General features: G+C 36.4%; 1 long non-coding RNA gene across 1 annotated transcript in view; it reads right to left on the minus strand.

Annotated features, from left to right (window-relative positions):
• Positions 1–3497: 3497 nt before the first annotated feature.
• LOC145722535 (uncharacterized) overlaps positions 3498–22983 on the minus strand; it is a 394482-nt gene continuing 374996 nt past the window's right edge. Inside the window, exon 3 of the long non-coding RNA XR_014146862.1 lies at positions 3498–3572. This is a non-coding gene — a long non-coding RNA (uncharacterized LOC145722535). The remainder of the gene's footprint in view (positions 3573–22983) is intronic.

The following is a 22983-nucleotide window of genomic DNA, read 5'->3' on the forward strand; positions in this document are numbered from 1 at the left end:
CACTTTCCACATTTTTCACATTAATGCTGCTCTCTTCTTTACTGCCTAACCTAATTTTTAAGATATAATGAAACTTCTCTTTTATGAAAATTTCACAAGCTATTCTGAATATGGCTAGTTTATTTTCTATTGTATTTGATTGTCTTTTAATTACAGGCTACCTTCCAATATATTTCATTTTATTGTATCAATTTTTTATTATGTAAGTCAGTATTATATGCTGAAAAGAATAGGGCTTTTGAATTGGTCATATTTGTGTTCAAATTTCCATATATACTAGCCATGAGATTTTGGTTAAATTAATTTCTGAATGAATTTCCTTATCTCTAAAATGAAATTACTAATAACTATTTCCTCGTGTTTTGGTAAGAATTCAGTGAAATAGCATCAGTACTTACTGACTATGATTTTACTACAATCCTGCATTTTTTTATGTGTTTATGTTTACCATCTAGTTTGCAAGCCCTTAAGAACCACAGAGTTTTATTATATTTTATTTCATATACTATTATAAGAAGTAGAATTATAGGAAACATTATTTAATAATAGATCGTTTATTTCATTTTCCTATAATACACTTATGGGAAAGAGTAAACCAAAGAAATAAGAACATGTTAGAAAGATAATATCCTATCATTAAATAATTTAAGATAAATTTTATGTGTTATGTGCATATAGGCATGTATTTTTGTATATGTGTGTATTTAAGTTTATAGATAGTATATATATAAATGTACATGTATACTTGTACATATACGTTTATATAAACAAAAATAGACTCTCAAGCATTGTATATATACATACACAAAAATAATTAAGCCAGATAGGAAACTGATTATCTTGGGTTGAAGTATTTCTGGACAGCACAGTTCTGTTGGATTTGCATTTGGAAGTAATGATGCACTTCCTCAGAGGGCAATATATCAACATTTTAAGGGGGATTTCAAGATTTCAATTTGAAGAGAGCTCAAAATGTGTATTTTGAACTGATCAGTTTCAATTATATTAAAGGAAAATCAATAAGTCAGTAAAATACACAAAAATAATTTGTAAGATTATACTAATTGAAAACATATTTCTCTAAAAATTTGCTTTTAAGGAGCACTTCTAGATTTAGGGGAATTTTAAATTTAATCTTACATTGCATTATTGATCAACTTGATTAAAAGAGCACTCCCATTTTTCCACATTCTATTTTTTACATTAAAATCCAAGCACAAAGTGCTATGGCATTGCCCTTCATTTGTTCTTCCCAGTTGGACTGCATGGCTAATCTCTCCAGGGAATGTTCTTGCTATTTATTATTGATTTTATAGCTCAAAAACGTAAGTGGGCAGTGAATGGGCTGGATTTCAGATCAGGAAATAACCACTTAGAAGAAGAAACCAGCTGGTCACTTGTGATAAATTGCTATTTTCTGTCTGAATTTTATACCTAGTGATAGGTAGTTTACAGAATTAAGCTCCATATGGACAAAATGGTGCTGAGGGGACTGCGCCATAACCTGTGCGTACTTACAGATGCCTCATTCACTCTTTGGGGACACATTTTAGGAGAAACATGTCATAATCAGGGATTTAGGAATAATGAAAGATTTGGCTTTCATCTGTTTTTCATGGATTTACCAGAGCTGAGATAAAGAAAACAAACACACACAAATGTTAGCTGTGATAGCATTAAAGCCCGCTAAACAAATGTTCCCTGAACGTGATCACACACACACACAGGCACACATGCACGTACACACATACACACACCAAACTCTCACACAACCAGCACCAGCAGCACTGTAACTCCTAGTACAGAAATAGTTCCAGTGCTTTACAGTAATGGAGAAACAAATAATCTGTTAGAAAAGAAAAGAATATTAATGAATTCCCCAATTGCTTTCTTGGTTTTATATTATCTAATCTAAATTAACCTTATGCAGACTTCTTAAGTGCTGATCTACCAGAAATCCTCCAATTTATAATAAGGATTTTGGGTAAAAAATAAAAAATAAAAAAAGATTTTGGGTTATATGTGAGTATTCTTTAAAACATTATTATCAATAAGGTTTCCACCAATGTTTAGCCAGGAAACTGAAATCACTAAGTGGTTGAAACTGATAAAATTTAATGAAGGGAATTGGTTATACATAGGATGGAACTGCTGAATGACCAGACAGGTGAGAAGAAGCAACACTGAGATTAGCAAAAGCACGAAGCCACTTCTACCCATAGACTAGAGAGATAACAGGAAGGAGTGGTGATGTCATCTGGGCCTGGGGCCCTGGATTACCAGGAGATGGGGACCAAGGTGGACCCATGGAGGAGATTCACCTATTGCTTAAGAAACTGTCTGAAGCAGAGCAAATGGGAGAAATAATCCTTTCCAGGGCCCATCAGTTGCCAACTGATAACTCTCATTGAATAAACCAGGCCAGGAGACAGCTAACACAGGGGAAACACCTCCTGTTGGGGCAATTCGCCTTTGATTTTCCTTTTTGGGGGAAAAAACAAAAACAAAAACAAACAAGAATTGATCAGAGGGGAAACAGGCCCAGCACCAAAAGAGATATATATCATTTTTATATAATATCTTGTCAAACTTTGAACTATTTAAAACTCAACAGACTATCTTGAAATTCCAGATTCATATAAAATTTCATTGCCCCACTACAAAAAATAGAAACAAAAGAATTTTGAAATTAAAGAAAACTTGCCCCACTGAAAATTTTAGACATTTCTCATAGCCCATTTTTACTGTAGTTTATCAAGCAAAGATAAGGACTGCCCTAAATTATTTGGATAAATATAACAATTATATACTTTACATATACGCATCAATGTACCTTAGTGTTTATGTGATGATCTTTTCCTAAAATCAACATCATTAAATATGGAAGATAGTAGTAGATTTTTCAAATATGTTTTGTACAATTTAACAATTTAGTAAATTAAATATTAATATACTTGATTTGAGAAAAAGCACCAGCTGTATAACCTGTTCTTTAACATTTATTATCACTTATGTAGGAAATAACTGACTAATCATGTCAAGGGCAGATCACAGACTGAATTTTTCTAACTCCTCACAGAATGTGTTACACCAGCTACACGTTAAAAGGGTCAAAGTATGATCTAATATTTTAAAAAATAAATAGAAAAGGGTATTTTTGGTAATAACTCTAAAAATTACATTTAAATCCATGGAAATATGATCAATAAAAATAGGCTTGTGGCATTTTTCTCAGTTTATTGACATTATTCCCTGGTGTTTCAGTAAAGGCCTGTTTCTTTAGAAAAAAATTTCCTTGAAAACAGTCTTAAAGCTTCAAGAAGAATATTTTTAAGTAGAAACCAGAATTTCTTACATATTTCTGATACAGTCATCTCCATTATATAATTCAAATTTGCCTTTGCTCTATGATGGCACAGGATAGCATACACAGTGACAGATCAAAACTACATCACAGACTACCATGATTTAGCACCTAAATCAGTCTTACCTCATTTGAAATGTACCCTCATACTTTCAGACTGCCATGTTAACCTTGAAGAGCCTGAATTCCTGGCCCATCTTGGAATACCCTAAAAGACAACAAAACAAGATAGACTACTATGATAAACCAACTTAAACCAAGAAAGATAAACTTTTCTAAAATGATAAAACCATAAAGAATGACCCCAGTCAAATGCCAGTGTAAATATGACTCTTAACTAGACTAATTATCTATGAAATACTCTTAGAGGGATACACTTGATTTTTCTAAATACTTATTAAAGAAAAACATGGAATGCATGGATTTAGTGGGGCATGACTGGCTTTAACAATGCTAGAGATGAAGGACATTTTGAGAGCTGAGTTGGTGGGGACAGGCTTCCCCAAAGGAAGAAGCAATTGCCTGTGTCTCATGATTGCCCTGGGTCTAATCTGACAGTGTGACCCTTTGTATTGCCTCACCATCCTTTAAAAACCCCTTATGAAGTAATGAATGTAATTTGAAAGATGAGAAAAGACTCAAAGAAACTGCCAATATTAAAACTGCTTACCAAGTGACTTCAATAACCCTATTCCTCACACCAAAATAAAGTATAAGCCAGTTCCCTTTGAATGACTCCTATCCCTACCCCTACTGAAAATCATCTCCAAAATATGTTGAGGTTTGGGGAAAAATGAATATCCTGCACTGTTCCTGACACTAGAGATGGGAAAAATTCTAGATAAAACATTGAACTATTCACATGCAGTCATTTCATCACTCATGTAAAATAAAACACAACAATGCAATTAGAATCCTAAGTCATATGGGATCCAGACACTTGGAGCTTCTCTCCATTAAAGGATTATTACCAAGCCTGGAATGGGACCTCCTGCAAGAAATCAGTGAATTCTGAGTTTCTCATCTGTGCATCTTAAAAACACCCCTTCATATCAAGAAAACACCCATTCATATTCATAATTACATATTCATAATTATTAAGAAATGTTTTAAGTTTCTGTTTTAGAAGCAAGTACAAATTTAGAGTAATATGTTATCTCTTCATTGTTTAAAGCTTATGAAAAATAAACAGAAATTAGAGTTCCAAATATCATTTTATAATCAGCAAACTGAATATTCTGTTTTTAAAACAGTCTACGATGTTAAAGAAAGATTAATCAAAATGGTATTAGTAAAAATGGCTACAATCCTTCAATATGAAAGAATATAATAAAAAGGAAATGGAAACCTCAAAATTAGACATTATTTAATACTTTCATCTCTCAAGTGTAAGAAACTCTAAATAGAAACATCTTTCTCATAAGATGCCTACTTTGACCAATGAACCAGAACAAATGTGGCTAATGGAGGAGGAGAAAGAGGATGACACAAAGAATAAGTAGCTAAGAAATGCCTTGATTTCCTTCTTGTTTTTTGTTGTTTTTTAGTCAGAACTTTTAAAAGAACAGATTGATCTTTAAATTAATAAAAACAACACAGAGACACAAAATAAACAGAGTAATAAAATCCCTCCATAATATGAAAAACATAAAAGAGGGCATGGTGGCTTTCAATCCATAATGAGAACATATAAAAAATGGTAAGTTACAGTAAAATCACACATTGTCCTAAATACATCTATTTGTACGTGCATAACTCATACTAATTTTAAACATATGCCTTCCCAAACTTTTATGCCCAGATATATACATATCTGATGCTGAGAAAAACATACAAAAAGTAATAATCTATATGTAATTTCAGGTCGATAACAACACACATTCACAGATATAATTCACAAATACCCAACTGACGTATTTCCTTTCGGTCTGCTATAATTAGAGGAACACAATACATACTCATATATACGTGCATATGTGCAATCTATTCCTATCCATACACACACACACAAATGCTTTCAGAAAATCAAAATGATTCCTCAGAATACATGAATTAGCAATTTTAAGAAACGTATCTCACACAATAGATTACCCAATATATACTCTAAAGTAGAGCTGGGCAACCATACTTCAGTGGAGTAGGAACCATACTTCAGTGGAATAGATTAACTTTGAATCAGCAACTTGTAGATTTTTCCCTCTCGAGCTCTGTGATTAATGGGATCAAGCCACCAATCCCCAGTTCCAAGTTTCTCAGTTGTAATTTTCAAGTGAGAGGATTTGAGGAGTCCAGCTTGAGTCAGGCACCCAATCATTCATTTATGCACTCATTCAAAAGAATTGAGCATCTACCGTGTACAGTGATAGTACTAAGTATTGGATATATTGAGGTTCAACATAGCAGGCAGGCATGTCATGGCCATGAGGGTGGTTGAGCAGGGCTACACAGCAGAAACATGGCTGTCTAGGGCGTACTCTTGGGGAGCAGAAAAGATATGCCCTGATGATGATATCTGAATAGGTGTGTACAACATGGATATGATGACTTGGGTAGGCAAAGTTGGTTAATGGGTAAGTACTAAAAGACTTGATAGTTAGTGTGTGGTTAGTTAGCCGGACAAAGGAAAGAATTTGAGGAGACAAGTGAGTGAGTTGCCTGCCAAACAATCCTAAGAAGCCACTTCATGGTTAGATATTGGAATTCAATGTCTTAATATTTTTTCATGCATCTATGAGTTGCTATTGGTAAATGAATTCAGGGTCAATAAATTCAAATTAATCATCCTGAAGGATTTAAAGTTGGAAAGAAAGGTAAGCATCCTATTTCATGTTCTTGTGGATTATGAAACTCTAAAGAGTTATAAAACTCTAAAAAATATTGTTACCAAAAATTATTGTCTTTAATGCTGTATAATTTAAATTTACTTCTCTTCTCCCTCATACTGGTAGTTCCAAGTCAAAAAAAACTTGTATTTGAGGAGGCAATTATTTAATCTCACTTTCTTATCATATAAAATATTCTCTATTAGATTAGAGAGTTAGTAATCATTTCATGTCTTGACAAAGCACCAGTTACTAATTTTCTAAACCATTTTGTGCAAGGCTTTATCTGTAAAATAGCATGTCATATAGCTTTTTACCTTATTTTCACTCCATAATAGAGGGATCTTAGTACAATTAAAGGGATATTACATTTTACTAAGGAGAACTGAACCAATTATTAATTAATAGAAATAGCAAGTAATTTAAAAACTTCTCTATACCTCCCCTTGGCCTAGCAGCATTACAGTAGCAGAATTAGAAACCACACAATTGGACTTTTCCAATTAAATAAATCTAAGGCACTATGAGTTATGCACAATAAAGTAACAATTTAAGGTCACAGTCAGTGCACATAAAAATCAAACAGTGACTCATTTTTCTCAAGAAAGACAATTTGGAAGATAGTGATCACAAGGTTGTGGAGTTTGAAATACTAAGAGAGGTGTGAGAAAGATAAAAAAATATAGACTTCAAATTCATAATTTTAGAAAGCTCATAACATTGATAGAAAAAAAAAATTACAGCACTTTATTTCCTTAAAGGAATAGTTTCTCTCTCAGAGATGTTCCCAAGGGGAAAAGAGAAAACAATCAAAACTATTCAGGAAATAACTTTTATGAATTAACATATTTCATAAGTAACAATTACGTGCTCTGACTCAGGGACAAGGCAGGAAAAAATATATAAATGGTCTCACAGAATTTCCAGTAAGGTGGGAGGCACAAGGGACCATAAGAGTTCAGTGGGCTAAGAGGAAGGAGAAAGAAAGTATGGGACATCAAGGGAAAACACTGAACCTCCTACTTGGAAGGAGAGGGTGGGCTTCAAAGGCTTTTTGAAGTTGAGACCTGAGGATGAATTGGCCTTGGGAAGAAACAGAAAGTGGGTGGGGCAGGAGGTTAGGGACAAGAGTTTTCCAGCCAAAGGAACCATTATATGCTAAAGGTCAGGAGATCAAGAAGGCAAAAGAATAAGATTTGTTTGAAAACACAAAAACAAATTCAGTAGGACTGGAGCCTAATCACACATTAAGCAACTTTATTTCCCACAGAGTTGTAAATAATTTGTGATTGCATACAAAGAACTAAAACATGAAGTTTCCAAAGTAATCTCTGGAAAGATCACTTGGAAGGAGATAGGATGGGATGGGCAAGAAGGAATGGTTGAGAGATTTTCTCACTAAGTTAGATGAGAAATGACAAAAGCCCAGTGGGACAGTAGCAGTGGGGAGGAAAGATAGACTAATACAAGAGATACTGAGGAAGCATATGTAGAGTATTTTGAGATTTATTTCATATGGAGAGTTAATGAAAAGTAAAGGTTAAAAAAAAAAAAATGCTTTCCAACTATTGGTTAAGCAACCCAATGGTGTCTGGTGCTCTTTGTTAGCAAAGGAGTACTGGGGGAAAAGGAGATATATATCGTCATATATTCCCTAAAAACATGAGGATAAAAAGAAGCAAGCAGGCTAATGAGTTTCAATTTTGAATTTTTCTAAGCGCTGAATAATTGAAGACTCACAATTGTGCAAGATGTCATAAAAATAATATGAATAAAAGAATAATGTCAGAGATGTCACAACGCAAAATAAAACACAAAAAGAAAATGAAAATAACTGTGTAAATGAACTGAAAAATATGAGATTAACAAAGGAAAATATAGATCAATTAGCTAATTTGGAAGGTGAATAAAGGAAATTTGAGTTTTAGAACACCGATTTGGCTATTAGTTAATGTTATGCAACTCTTATAAAAATCTTGCAAAAGAAAACCCAAGAATGAATTTCAAATTAGGTTTAAATAACTTCACCGTGTTAGAAGTTTTAAAATCACCTATATTACATACTGTGAAATCCATCTCAGGAATATTTATACTTAAAAATATGTATTCTTTTGAGATACGAGGTGATAAAACAAAACAAAACAAAATTGGAAAGAGAAACGCTTTGTTAAAATGGAGATATATATCCAGTGAGACATAATTCTCCCCCTCAGGAACCTAATGAATAATGTTTTCACATATTAAAGCAGGCTACACATATTTGTCAAAAATAAATCATGTCAAGCATAGTGTCTTTCTTTGATCTTTTAGGTAGGAAAATGCAGTATATGTTATGTGGAAATTATTCTGGCTTTGAACATTCATACTTGGCAAACAAGGATTTGGAAAATGAGAAGACTGATAGCTCTCTGGCATATAAAGAATGTCAAAGAAGAAATTGGAAAATTAGACAGGAGTCTGTATTAAATATAAAAAAGAGTGAAAGAAAAGATTATTCTTTCTATCATGATGGCAAAAATGGACAAGTAAACAAGCAACTGTGAGTTATGATTAAGGAAAGTCAAGGCCCTATGGAACCATATGGAAAAACTAGCTAACCTTATGTATCAGGGAAATCTTCCCAGAGGAAGTAAGCCTTAACTGAGATTTGCAGGATTAATAGAACCTAACCAATGAAAAAAGAAAATACATCCCAGGCAAAGGAAACTTCACTGAGCAAGTGTCCAGTAAAAAACTCTACATGCCCTGAGCTGAAGTGTAGACAGGAAAACGGTAATGGAAAGAGATGTAACCAACTGAGATGAATGCATCGTCCATCTTTATCAGAACATACACTTCCTCTTGGTTGTTTTACAGACATTAATATTTTGCTTACAACAGCATGGTTTATCTAATGCACCAGTGAATCAGTGGTTCATTTTGTGCTTTCTTAAAATAACAACAAAATACTTCCAAATATCTTTCCCAATCTTATGACTCACTTATAGCCAATTTCCTACTGGTGTTGTAAATAATTAACTAATTATTAAACAGTTAACATACTGAATATTCATATTGACTAAATGAGACAAGAAGATAAAAAATATTTCTATAATTTCTTAGTCAATTAGAGTATGTCTAGGTTCAGTACTTTATCATTCTAATTGCTTTGTTTTTGTAGATTTCTTCTCCTAAAAATGAAAGGTCTATAGTAAAATCTCTTAACAATAGTCATCAAACTCCTCTAAAACAGCTTTATTTCTTCTTTAGTATCACTCACACTTTTCAATACTCATCACATGTGGAAGAAAAGAAAAAAAATAAGAAGAGAAAAGGGGGAAGGGAAGGGAAGGGAGGGGCGAGGAGGGAGGAGAGGGAGAGGAGCAGAGGGAAGGGAAGGGAAGGGAGAAGGACAGGCAGAAAGGCACTTTTAGCTAAAAATGTGTTCTGCTGCTGGTAACAATACACAACCATTATCAGCTTAAACCAAGAAGACTGTATTAGTTTAATACATGTGGACATTTTCACTACATTCATGGCAGGAAGAGAAAGTGCAAAGGATAGTATCAGCTTCATCTTTCCTCTTTAACAATTAATAAATATTTCCAGAATCCTCCTAGAAGACTTCTATTTATGTCTTAATGGCCAAAAATATGCTACATGATAGCCCTTAGCTACAAGGGAAGCTGGGAAAATAATTGCAGCTTTTCTAGATACTATACTGGTGTTAAACAAGTGGAAAGATGTTGTTGACAATGACTGTTGGGCGTACTACTGATTTTGAAGACTATATGGAAAAGAATAAGAAATTTGATAAATGAATATTTTTGAATTTACACAAACTGAATACCTATATCCTCGTCCCCTTATTGGAAAAATCTTTTAAACTCTCTGAGCTTCGATATATTCATGGAAATGCAGAAATAATATACACAAGGTAACACAGCTTGTATTATTAAAGATCAAATGCAATATTTTATGTAAAAACACTGTATGAGCTAAAGAGGACTTATAAAATATTATTTACTATTATGTTGGAACTATGATAGGCTAGAGATATGAATATGAATAACCAAGTAATACACAGTATGAATGATTTTGATTCAAATTTCCTTCTATTGGCTGATCTGAAGATAAAAGAGTGAAATGGATGCCTAGCTACACCACTCAACCCAACCTAATGAAACCAACCATGACTGATAATATTGCTTTTAACCACTTTTTTTTACCTATTTCAGTCACCACATCCAATCCTTAAGACCAAGAACCAAATCCAAAGACTTCTAAACCATGTTTTTCTATAGAAAAATTGAAGAATCTAGAAATATTCATTCAGAGAAATACTCACTAAAATCAATTAACAATCTTCTGACTTTTGAAAGCCTATCCTATGAAAAAGGGATTTGAGGGTTTAAACTTTTCTGTATGGCTTTAAACATTTCAGAAGAAAAATAATACATAAGTGAGTTTAATCTCAAATATAAAAGAAAAAGTTATTATAGTCAATGTAGCTGATGAAACTTTCCAGTTTTTGCACTTAACAAATGGAATCTGTTTATCTACCCCTCTGAATCTAGGCAAGCCCCATGACTGGACCTACAGGGCCAACAGGATATGGCAGAGTCATCCCATGTAACTTCTGAGGCTAGATCTTAATAGCCTTGCTGATTCTAGTTGGATTTCCTACAATGCTTGCTCTTGAGATATTCCCTCTTATAATCCAGCCACCATGCTGCGAGAAGCTCAAGCCACCTGGTGAGGCTAAATGTAGACACTCTAATTGACAGTCTTCAGCTGAGCTCCCAGGCAACATCCAGCTTCAACTCCCAGCCTTGGTGTGTGCCTTCTCGGGCATCCAACTAGGGCAAATATTCAGATGTCTCTGGGTTCCTACTCACACATGTGAGGAACCCAAGTGACAATCACACATGTGAGCTCAGTCAATGTGAGAAAAATGAAAGACAATGATGCAGTTATGCAGCAAGAGATAACCAGAATAGTCAAAGATGAATACATGTAGAAAAGGTTTTTTCATGAGGCATCAATTTTTTAATGTGTACTGAATGCTTAACTATAGGTCAGATACTGTTCTGAAGTACTTTATATACAAGATTGTATTGGGTCTTCACATAATCATCTCAGGTAGATGCAATTATCATCTCCATTTTACAGATGGAAAAACTGAGATGTGTGGAACTTAAGTAAAATGGTCACCTAGCTAGTAAACCCTTAACATGCATTAAATGAGGCCTCCTTCAATCACATTAATGATAAGAACAGGTAAGAAGTTACCTGTACAAAGAGCTAAATGTTAGATTCTCATTTCCAGCATGGGTGCCACAAGGAGGAGGAAGGGAAGAAGAAATGGAGAGAGAAGGAGTAGAAAGAAGGTAGGTCCTATATATGTTTTTATGTCACAATTAGTATACAGTTATGTTAAGGTAGTTTAAAGTGGCCCTTCATTCATTAATTTATTCAACAAAACTTTAGTGAGCTTTTAATAAGTATTAGCCACTATTTAGACTCAGGAGATAGTGAAGGCAGAAACAACAACAACAAAAACCCAGTGCCCATGCCCTCAAAGAGCTCACAATCTCAAGTATGGGTTTTTCTTTTAGGGAATGTAACTAGAAAGACTAGAGAACCACATGGAGAAGCTATTGAAGACAGATTCAAGAATTGGAAGAGTTGCAGGGGAAAGCTGTTAAGGTGCTTCTTAGTCCCTCAAATTTATGACTGTACTTTGCAGAGGATGCATATCTACTTTTAATGGTCAATAATCTAGGTCACATAGATACAGGTCTCTTTACCGGGAAAAAAATGTTGGTCATATCTCTGAATCCCAGTGAGCTTCCTGCGAATTGAATCAGAGATATTAGTTTGTAGGGTGTTTCACCACCAGATTGCTCTTTCCTCCCCAGACGAGGCTGACCTCAGAACCGAATGACATATTTCTTCTTCGTCTCTGCACTGCCACATAAGTCCCTAATGACACCACAGCTAAAGAACAAGGAAACTCAAATAATGTCTATTTTTGGAGGAAACTCAGGCATTATCACTCTGTTGAAGGTGACATGGGAAAGTAGGACAGGACTAATCACAGGTAAGATTGGATTTAAAAAAGAAAAAAAAAAACCCTTTCATAAAACACAGAATGTTGTAACAGAAATGAATCATAGAATTTGTAGGCCAGGGTAAGAAATCATTACTAACAGAACCAAATCTTCAATAAGAGCAGTGAGAGATCTTTCTACAATGAAATAAGATATTTTTAAGAAATAGCTTTGAACTGTTTTAGTTCTTTTTAAAGTAATTCCTAAACCCTCCCCACCCACTCAATGGATAAAATATTGTATTTTAGCTCATCTGAAGTGCCTGAATTGTGTTTCATAAGCAAAACACTGCTTTCCATGATCTAAAGTTAATTTCATTTGAAGGGGCTCCCCTAATAACTCAGAAAGTTTTTAAAAAAATGTCAACTTCCGTTTTCACAAGACCCTTTCATTCAAGTTACAGCAGCTTTTAAAAAGCCAAGTTTCAGAAAGGAAATTCTACCATGAATGCTGCTGACACAGGATGAGCTCCCCAAGGAGCCGAGACAATACTTGTCAATGCTCTGAGGTAAAATTTCTTTTACTTAATCTGTATTTTTTTTTAATCATTTTTGATGAACCTGATTCTCATTCCATTCCACATCCTTTGAGGCATTTTTATTCAGAAGGCTCTCACTGACTTCATTAAGAGGAACTGTGAAGTGCAGCTCCACTTCGCCCTGAAAGCTTCTACTGACTTAAGAAGTTAAAGTAGCATCCGTAAGCACAATGCTTTGACAGCCACTATAGATAGAGAAATATTTTTATCTCCCTTGATTTTTGTCCCCTTAACTAAGTGTCTGATGAATCTTCTCCAATTTACAAAAATAAAAGACTTTATTACTTTGTCACATTTTTTAACTTTTTCCACATGTAGGTAGTATTGGCATGCCATATGTACTAGGTAGGCATTTTTTTTCCTCTTCCTTTTTTGCAGATTGCCTTAGTGAGTTAGTCAGCTGGTACCCTGTGTTTGAGGGAAGCTAAAGAAACAGCAGAGAATAATCCAAACCCAGGCTTGATCCTTACCCTCCAAAAATAAAGACACAGTCCCTGAGACCTATCTCAATGTGAACTCTGAACTTACAGGATAAGAGAGCATCTACTTATGCTTGGGAATGCTTAGAGAACACCTTGCTGAATCCTCTGCTCTGGAGAATTCCAAATGCTTCAAATGATTCCCAACATGCAGAGACCATAATAAAGATAATTCAAATATGATCCAAGGCAGTCAGATGCCCCAAATGTCAGACTACTGTGGATAAGAATCTACCTGGGTTGGATCTACCTGGGAACATTACAGACAGGACCTCATTTCTAGGTCTGCTTGGATTCCTGTCATTCTTTAAGGAATATCTTAGTAGTAAAATTTCTCTTTAAGCTGTTTCTTTGCCCACTTTGCAGCTAGCTAGGAGCCATATACCGTTTACTGATATCTACAATACGGCAGTGATTTGCTTGTTCTAATGGAGCATAGTATGGTGGTAAGAGAGAAGACTGTATACTCAGTAATTATTAGGCTATGAAAGCAGAACAATCATCATCCATGCTATTAAAACCTGGCATTTTGCTACATATTTTATGTGTATTCGCTCATTTATCCTTGCAAAAAGCATATGATCAGGCATTCTCAGGCTCCATGGTTCCTGCACACAGATGTGCCCCTTCACACAGATGTGTACATACACAGAAGAGTTTAGGAAGAATAAATACTTGCCCAACATTTTAGACATATTAATTGCAGAGTGAGCGTTTAAATTTAAATCTAGCAGACTTTTGAGCCCTTTGTTTCCTGGGATTTCTGTCCTATTTTCACTCTTTCCTAAATGTTAGATTTTCTAAAGGTAACTCAACTTTAAAACCTAGCTTATTCATCCATAAAATGAAGATAAAATATATTTGCCTATGGAATTGCTGTAAAGATTAAATGGAGTAACACATACATAAGCCAGTCCTAGTCAGTCCTAGGACACGGTCCTTAATAAATATTAGGTCACTTCTCTTGATTTTCTTTTACTGAATGGCTACAGTATTTCCTAGTACACTTCCACTGAGACTCTTCCAACAATTTTAAAGTAAGACCAAAAGCAGAGGTCATTCACAGAAAATACCTATGCATGGAAGATACATATTTAAGGATTTGTACTTTCATTATTTCAAAGGCCCATTGCTTTCATTCATTCAGTCAGTCTTGAGTTAGACAAGCGTCCACTGGTTCCAGACTCCTTGTTGCTGGCAATGGAGCTGGAAAGATGAAAACACAGGCCCTCCATCTAAGAAGGTGCTGATTCTGAGAAACAGACGTTTACAGTACAATGCAGAAACCACTGTAACATAACTGGGAACTCATGGAAAAGAAACCTACATCCATCTAGAACCTAAACCTAATGCTGTCTGGAAAGGTTTGGGGGAGGAGATGCAAGAGCTGAGAATAGAAGGAGTAGGAGTTTGCCAGGTAAATCGTAGGAAAGGTCCTGCTGGCACCAACACGAGCAAGACATGGGGGGAATTTGGGAGCTCCAAGTAATCCATCTGTCAGTAGAGCTCCATACTCACCCTGAAGGCATGGTCATTAATTGAAAATGCCCCATCCAAAAGGCCATGTGGCCCCATGCAGATGCGGGCTGGCATTCTTACCTCACCAAGTCTACAGCAAGAGTTTAGACAGGGAGAAATGCCTCAGGTTGGGTGGAGAGTAGCAATACTTGGTAATCAGCCCATTGGAAGGAATGCAGTCACTCATATGAACTGGACTTTTAGTCACATTACTACTAGAAAAAGATTCCAATTGTTACCTGGTTTGGCAAGAAGTAGAGAGACAAGAAAGTCAAGGGCAAAATTACGCTCCTTCAGGGAAGTGAAATAGCAAAGGAAATGGAATCAAAAGCCTGCAGAAGACACTGGTTCTATGAGACTGTGCCAGACCCATCCTATGCACGTGTGGTACAGGCTAGATGTCTAAGTCCTGACTTAGCTAGCTGGCTGCCCTGGGTCATCTGTTATGCTGCCTTGAAAAGCAAGGGATACAGTATTTGAAGTAAAGACAAACCAGAAAGTCCTGGGCTTTAGATTCAGACACAGATGCAAATCCCAACATGGCCAGCTTCCCTCTGTGCCCTTGAGGATGTTCCTACCATCATCTTTGAGCCTCAGTGTTCTCATCTGTAAAGTAAGCTGCAGAGTCTATATCACAGGGATGTTGGGAGTAGCAAACATAGATAGAAAAGAACTTTGCAAACTGAAAAGCATGGCATATTAACATAAAAAATATTATTCAAAGTTGACTACACTTGATATATAGGTATTATAATTTGCATTATCTTAAGTAAGAAACACAGTATATCTACAAAATACTTATTTTGAGAATTTGATACAGAAGAAACTGACTACAGATATACAGAATGTTTATACAACATTTATGGTTTACATGACTTTTGACTATGGACATCTATTCTGAAGCATTAGAATCAATTCAGTTACATATAACACTTCACTGCAAAAGTTAGCTCTTCCATTTCCTAACTTTAGTTATTTCTACTGATTTAGTTTTCAGCAGTTGTAATGCTTTTTATTTGCTAACTTAGCTTTTTTAATATAACTGGAATGTCTAAGATCAAATCGATATATTCATAACAGTGTCTCCATGCTGTTTTATAATATCATAAATGACAAGAAAAACTTACAGTTTTAAAAAATTGATTTTTAAGAGTTAGATTTAGACCTTCAAATTTTCCTATTATTGGTTTGATGCTTCTGAATGGAATACAGCAATGATGATATTTAAAAACCATTACCCCCAAAATTTAAAAAATAAAAATCATTCCAAATTTATGTATTTCCTCAACACAGGCCAGCCTTAGGCAAATCTAACCATATCAGATGTCTGCTTAAATGCCTTTAAAGGGTCCCCATTGTCTTCATGATCAAATCCAAGCTCCTTGACTTGGTAATCAAGGTCTTCCCCATAATCAGTCCCTTATTGCCTTTTGACTCATCCCTGCCACTAAACAGCCAACACCCTGAAGCCCCAGCCATTACACACTCCTTGAAGTCCCAGAAGTGCCATGCTCCATGTTTCCTCCCTGAAATTGTTTTGGTTGCTCTCTCCTATAAAGTCATCCTTTCCATCACTCATTTCATATATATCAGGAAAATGCCTTCCATGTGTAAACCTTCAAGAATGCAATCAATGGCATCAACCCACTCAGTCTCTTTTCTTGCTCTCATTCAATTCAACCTGCCTCAGTGTAACATTTTTCTGACAAACTCTTCCTAGGACAACAAGATAACCACAGCCGATCCCCATCCTTCCTGTTTTATTGTCATGCCTCTCCTGAAAACTCAGCATAAATCCCAAGGAAAACTCTGGCCCATATTAGCTCAGGTGCACATTCCAGAACCAATCTTTAGGCCATGGGAAGGGAGAACTTTCATTCTTACCTGTCTCAGTCATACACCCACACCCATTTTGGTAGGAAGGAAAACATCAATGCCACCCCAAATCTACAAAAGACTGTAGAAGAAAGGAAGAGTGGTTCTGGTCCTCCAAAAGAAGGTACACTAACACGATAAAAATCACATGTAAGTCATATATACTCACACACAAACACACAGATACACATAAAGACATATAATCACTTCTTTTCTGAGTTCTATCATGCATCTATCCCAATGAATTAAGTACTTTCTATTTACTGTTACAAGTATCTCTCAAATTTTAGGTTTCTTTGTTTTTTCCTTTCTACTGTATCTGCTTATTGGACAAAGGGACCAACATTTAAAAAAATAGTTTAGGGGCACCTGGGTGGCTCAATCAGTTGAGTGTCCAACTCTTGGTTTCGGCTCAGGTCATGATCTCAGGGTCATGACATCGAGCCCTGAGTTGGGCTCTGGACTCAGCAGAGAGTCTGCTTGAGATTTTCTCCCCATCCCCAACCCTCCCCTGCTCTCTCTCTCACTCTAAAATAAATAAATACATCTTTTTAAAAAATTAAAAATATTTTAATATCTAAAAATTAGAATAAGTGTCATAGCAGTAGACAGCTAAAATTTGAAGGAACTTTAAAATAAAGCATTTTTTGAAAGTAATAGTTTCACAGTGTGAAATGAGTGATTCTAGTATGAAAGTTAACAAAATCAAAGTTACAACACACAGCAAGCACAGGTCATAAGTATTCCTAAAAGGAAATTTCAGTACTGGAGAAGGAAAGGCAGGAGAGAGAGAGAAGAGGAAGGGGAGAAAAAGGGGGGAAGAAAGCAGGAAAGGAAGGCAGAAAGAGGCGGGGCACAATAGGGCAATTATCATAAAGAAAAGGAAATTTTTGAGGACTAGATTTTTTTCTCTCCTCACACCACATACCAAACCTAATATCTCGTGGTGCAATATTCATGGCTCTTTTAAATATCTCAGAGACCAAGGTTATCTGAATCTGTTTCCTGGGGACTGGAAATAAGAAAAAATAAATCCTTCCCCATGTACAAAGATTAATTACATAGTTTATTTAGCATGGTTGTCTAACACAGCAGGTTTTCACTGGCATGCAAATGGAAATCTTTTTTTTTTTTTTGCATGAATCACCCTGAAAGTACTCAATACAACTTAAAATTCTTGTTTGTAATTCATATGAATCTTATGAAAAATGCTTCTGATTTAGAGAATCATTTCCTAAGGGCTACCATATGACCATAGTGTGGAGCAGATGTTACCAAACAGATGAAGACAACCTTTTAAAGCCCAGAGCAGGCCGTGATAGCTGGAGTAGCAAAGCCCTATTGGATTTCTATAAGTAAGCACTAGGAAAGGAAAATGCATTCTGCCAAGTGGTCCACTAGGCTTTTTAGTTAGGTGAGCATTTATACTCCTAGGTCATGGTCTCTGGAAGTAAGTAAGTTAAAATCCCTGATTCAGTTAGGAAGATGCAAAAGTGATCCACTTATAATTTAGAGGAAACAATTAGAAGCCAGGACTCAGATTCGATTGGAACTCAATCTTTATTGATCTGTATGTAAACTATATGCTGAGCGTGGTCAGCCAAGCTGTGTCTGTAAGGATCTCTTCAAATACAACTTGTTATGCTTTACTCTGGGAAGCCATGTGGCAAGCCTGTAACAGTGTAATCACACTGCAAAAGGCTTTGACTGCTGAATATATTTAAGATACTTGCCGAAAATGCCTCTAAGAGGGGCTCCCTAACCTTGCCAAAGATTTCCTTAGCTGATGCTGTCTGTGCCCTGATTTATAGGTGTTGCCTTGCTATTTTTTCATTTGTAGCTATGAAGTTTAAGCATCTCCAAGCTCAACAGTTATATGTGGAACACATCTTGAAATGTTGGCCATGAGAGCATTTTTGTCCATGAGGTAAATTACTCATTTTAAATCAGATTGAAAGAGAATCAAAACATAAATGTCAAGAGTATATTCTCCAACTTTTATTTACTTTCTGTTTGAACTTGAGTCCTCTACACTCCCTGATATCTTCCTTCTCTTTTTCACTCATGACACCAAAATAGATTGGAACTTCAGCCCCACCATATGTTCTCTTCTGTTATAGGATATAAAAATCATGTGACATCAATGTTGCCACCGGCCACTGAGCTTCTCCATTTGATACCTATGCTGAATCTCAAAGGATACAAGATAACAACCACAAAGGACATTAACCCTGCCTTCCCTTCTACAGCTTTTCTAGCACAGTCCCATCACACATCAAAAACTGAGATTTAGCATAGGCAACTTCAGTCCTTCCCCACTCACCCATTTCTTCTCCCTTTCAGGCATTCACCTCTTTTTTATTTTTCCTTGGTCTTTTTACGTCCAAGATTTTATTTAAATTCAAGTTAGTTAACATGTAGTGTAGTATTGGTTTCAGGAGAGTTTAGTAATTCATCATTTACATACAACACCTAGTGCTCATCACAACAGATGCCCTCCTTAATACCCATCACCCATTTAACCCATCCCACCACCCACTACCCCTCCAGCAACCCTCAGTTTGTTCTCTACAGTTCAGAGTCTCTTATGGTTTGCTTCCTTCTCTGTTTTTATTTTATCTTCCCTTCCCATATGTTCATCTGTTCTGTTTGTCAAATTCCACATATGACTGAAATCATATGGTATTTGTCTTTCTCTGACTTATTTCGCTTAGCATAATACACTCTAGTTTCATCCACATTGTTGCAAATGGCACTATTTCATTCTTTTTGATGGCTGAGTAATATTTCATTATAAGTATGTATATATATCACTTCTTTTTTTTTTTTAAAGATCTTATTTATTTATTTGAGAGAGGGAGAGAGAGCATGAGCACAGGGAGGAACAGAGGAAAGAGCAGAGCGAGAGGGAGAAGCAGGCTCCCCGCTACGGGGCTAGATCCCAGGACCCCAGGATCATGACTTGAGCCGAAGGCAGACACTTAACCAACTGAGCCACCAGGTGTCCCATACCACTTCTTCTTTGTCCATTCATCAATTGATGGACATGTGGGCTCTTTCCATAATTTGACTATTGTTGATAGTGCTGTTAAAACATTGGGGTGCATGTGCCCCTTCAAAGCAGCACTTATGTAGCCTTTAGATAAATACCTAATAGTGCAATTGCTAGGTTGTAGGATAGTTCTATTTTTAACTTTTTTTTAAAGATTTTAATTTGTTAGAGAGAGAGCACAAGCAGGGGGAGCAGCAGAGGGAGAGGGAGAAGCAGGCTCCCCACTGAGCAGGGAGCCCAACACAGGGCTCAATCCCAGGACCCTGGAATCATGACCTGAGCCAAAGGCAGATCTTAACCTACTGATCCAATCAGGTGCCCCACTATTTATAACTTTTTGAGGAACCTCCATTCTGTTTTCCAGAGTGGCTACAACAGTCTGCACTCCCACCAACAATGTAGGGGGGTTCCCCTTTCTCTGCATCCTCACCAACATCTATCATTTCCTGTGTTATTAATTTTAGTCATTCTGACAGGTGTGAGGTGTATCCATTGTGGTTTTGATTTGTATTTACCTGATGATGAGTGATGTTGAGCATCTTTTCATGTGTCTGTTGGCCACCTGGATGTCTTCTTTGGAGAAATGTCTCTTCATGAATTCTGCCCATTTCTTAACTGGATTATTTATTTTTTGGGTGTTGAGTTTAATAAGTATTTTATAGATTTTGGATACTAGCCCCTTATCTGATATGCCATTTGCAAATATCTTCTCCCACTTCATAGGTTGCCTTTTAGTTTTGTTGATTGTTTGCTTCATTGTGCAGAAGCTTTTTAAAAAAAGATTTTGTTTATTTACTCGAGAGACAGAATGAGAGAGAGAGAGAGAGCACAAGCAGGGGGAGGGGCAGGGGTAGAAGCAGACTTCCCACTGAGCAGGGAGCCTAACACAGGGCTCGATTCCAGGACCCTGGGATCATGACCTGAGCCAAAGGCAGACACTTAATTGACTGAGCTACCCAGGTTTCCCTGTGCAGAAGCTTTTTATCTTGATGAAGTACCAATAGTTCATTTTTGCATTTGTTTCCCTTGCCTTTGGAGACATGTCTAGTAAGAAGTTACTGTGGCCAAGATCAAAGAGGTTACCGCCTGTGTTCTCCTCTAGGATTTTGATGGTTTCCTGTTTCAAATTTAGGCCTTTCATCCATTTTGAATTTATTTTTGTGTGTGGTATAAGAAAGTGGTCCAGTTTCATTCTTCTGCATGTCGCTGTGCAGTTTTCCCAACATCATTTGTTGAAGAGACTTTTTTCCGTTGGACATTCTTTCCTGCTTTGTCAAAGAGTAGTTGACCATAGAGTTGAGGGTCCATTTCTGGGCTCTCTATTCTGTTCCATTGATCTATGTGACTGCTTTTATGCCAGGACCATACTGTCTTGATGATTATAGCTTTGTAATAGAACTTGAAGTCCGGAATTGTGATGCCACCAGCTTTGCTTTTCTTTTTCAACATTACTTTGGCCGTTCGGGGTCTTTTCTGTCAGGTGTTCAACTCATTTTTGCTATGGATTCTATCTTAGTATTACTTATTCTTAGAAGAGCATACTTTGGTTGAAAGAGATTTTAGCCACCAAAAAGCTGGTTTGTAAATCATATAGGAAATTGGGCCTGATCTTCTCTGATCTTTAAGAATCACACTGCTTGCCCTGTGGTTTGAGATTCTCCACGGTTCAAAATTCAAAGGAAAAAATGTGAAATTACACAATTTAAGCCTAGAACATTTCCTTTCTACTTGGTTCCCATATCTATGTAAAACTGTCCTTAACTCACCAGCCAAAGAACTGTGTACATGTTCAGGGTTTCAAATGGCATTATCAACACAGTATGAAACAATGCACTTTCATCATCAAAGACACAAAGCTGCCGAATTTGTAATTACTTTATTATGTAACCACTATTTGTTCTCTGATCTCTCAAGTTTATAGGAAAAAATGGGAAAACTAGGTTATCTTATTAGGAAGTGTATGTCCCACCAAAGTGGGAATTGCTATTACCTTAATAATTGTCCATATACCGTTTAGAGAGAGAATAGGTATTCTTTGTGGAAGAACCTTGTAAGTCACTTGGTATGGAATATAAGACCCTGAGAATATGGATGCCAGTAGGAGAAGCTACAACAAATTGAAGGCTGAAGGCTGTACAACCTCCTTGGGACAAGGCAAAGAATTTGATTCTCTCTTTTGTAGAAGGAGGAAAACACGGGGTGGGGGATGCAGAGAGAAGGAAGCCAAGAAGAGGACAAGAAAGAGGCTGAGATGGAGAAGTACTTAGATGGGGAGGGGGTCACTAGACATTTCTGGGAAATAAAGAGACCAAAAAAATATTTTAAGGTGCTGGGGTTCAATTTGAAGTTATTTCCATTCTAAATACTCTTTATATCTTCCCACACCTCCCCAACTCTACAATTCTTGCAGATACTTTTTTTGTGAGGGGTGCATAATGGGAAAATTTGGGCAAAGGCCTGCTTCCTGTTTGCAGAAATGCCATTAAAATGACTGCATACAGGGGGGCGCCTGGGTGGCTCAGTCGGTTAAGCGTCCGGCTCTTGATTTCAGCTCAGGTCATGATCTCAGGATCATGAGATTGAGCCCCACTCAGGCTCCAATCTGCTGGAGATTCTCTCTCTCCCTCTGCCTCTCCCCTGCATGCATGTTCACTCTCTTTGTTTCTCTCTCTCAATCTCTCTTAAATAAATAAATAAATCTTTTTAAAAAAGTAAGTGCATATAGGAAAAGAAGGGAATGAAAGGTAAAAGGACCTGGAAAACATGGGCACAACACTCCCCTCGACTTGCAGAAGCCCTGAGCACTGCTTTGGCTTCCATTAGGCATGAACAGATGTCCAAACAAGTTTCAAGGGGTCAGGAAATCCCAGTTGACATCTAGGTTATCTCATTCCTTTATGAACCTATAAAAATTAATCCCAACAGATACAATATGTGCATAAGCAGCCAGGTATTTTTTTTTTAAGATGTATTTATTTATTTGTGAGAGAGCGTGAACAGGAGGGGCAGGAGAGAGAGAGAGAGAGAGAATCTTAAGCAGATTCCACACTGAGCATAGAGCCTCATGCCGGGCTCCATCCCATGACCCTGAGATCAGGACCAGAGCTGAAACCAAGAGTCAGAGGCTTAACCAACTGTACAACACAGGCACCCCACAGCCAGGTCTTTCTAAGCAATTGCGATTAGACTAAGAAAACAATCAATTATTAAGTCGGTCATTTTTATCACCATCAGTTATGTCAC

This window comes from Leptonychotes weddellii, chromosome 7 (assembly GCF_054177405.1).
Source record: "Leptonychotes weddellii isolate Sample4059 chromosome 7, ASM5417740v2, whole genome shotgun sequence".
In the NCBI taxonomy this organism is placed as follows: domain Eukaryota; kingdom Metazoa; phylum Chordata; class Mammalia; order Carnivora; family Phocidae; genus Leptonychotes; species Leptonychotes weddellii.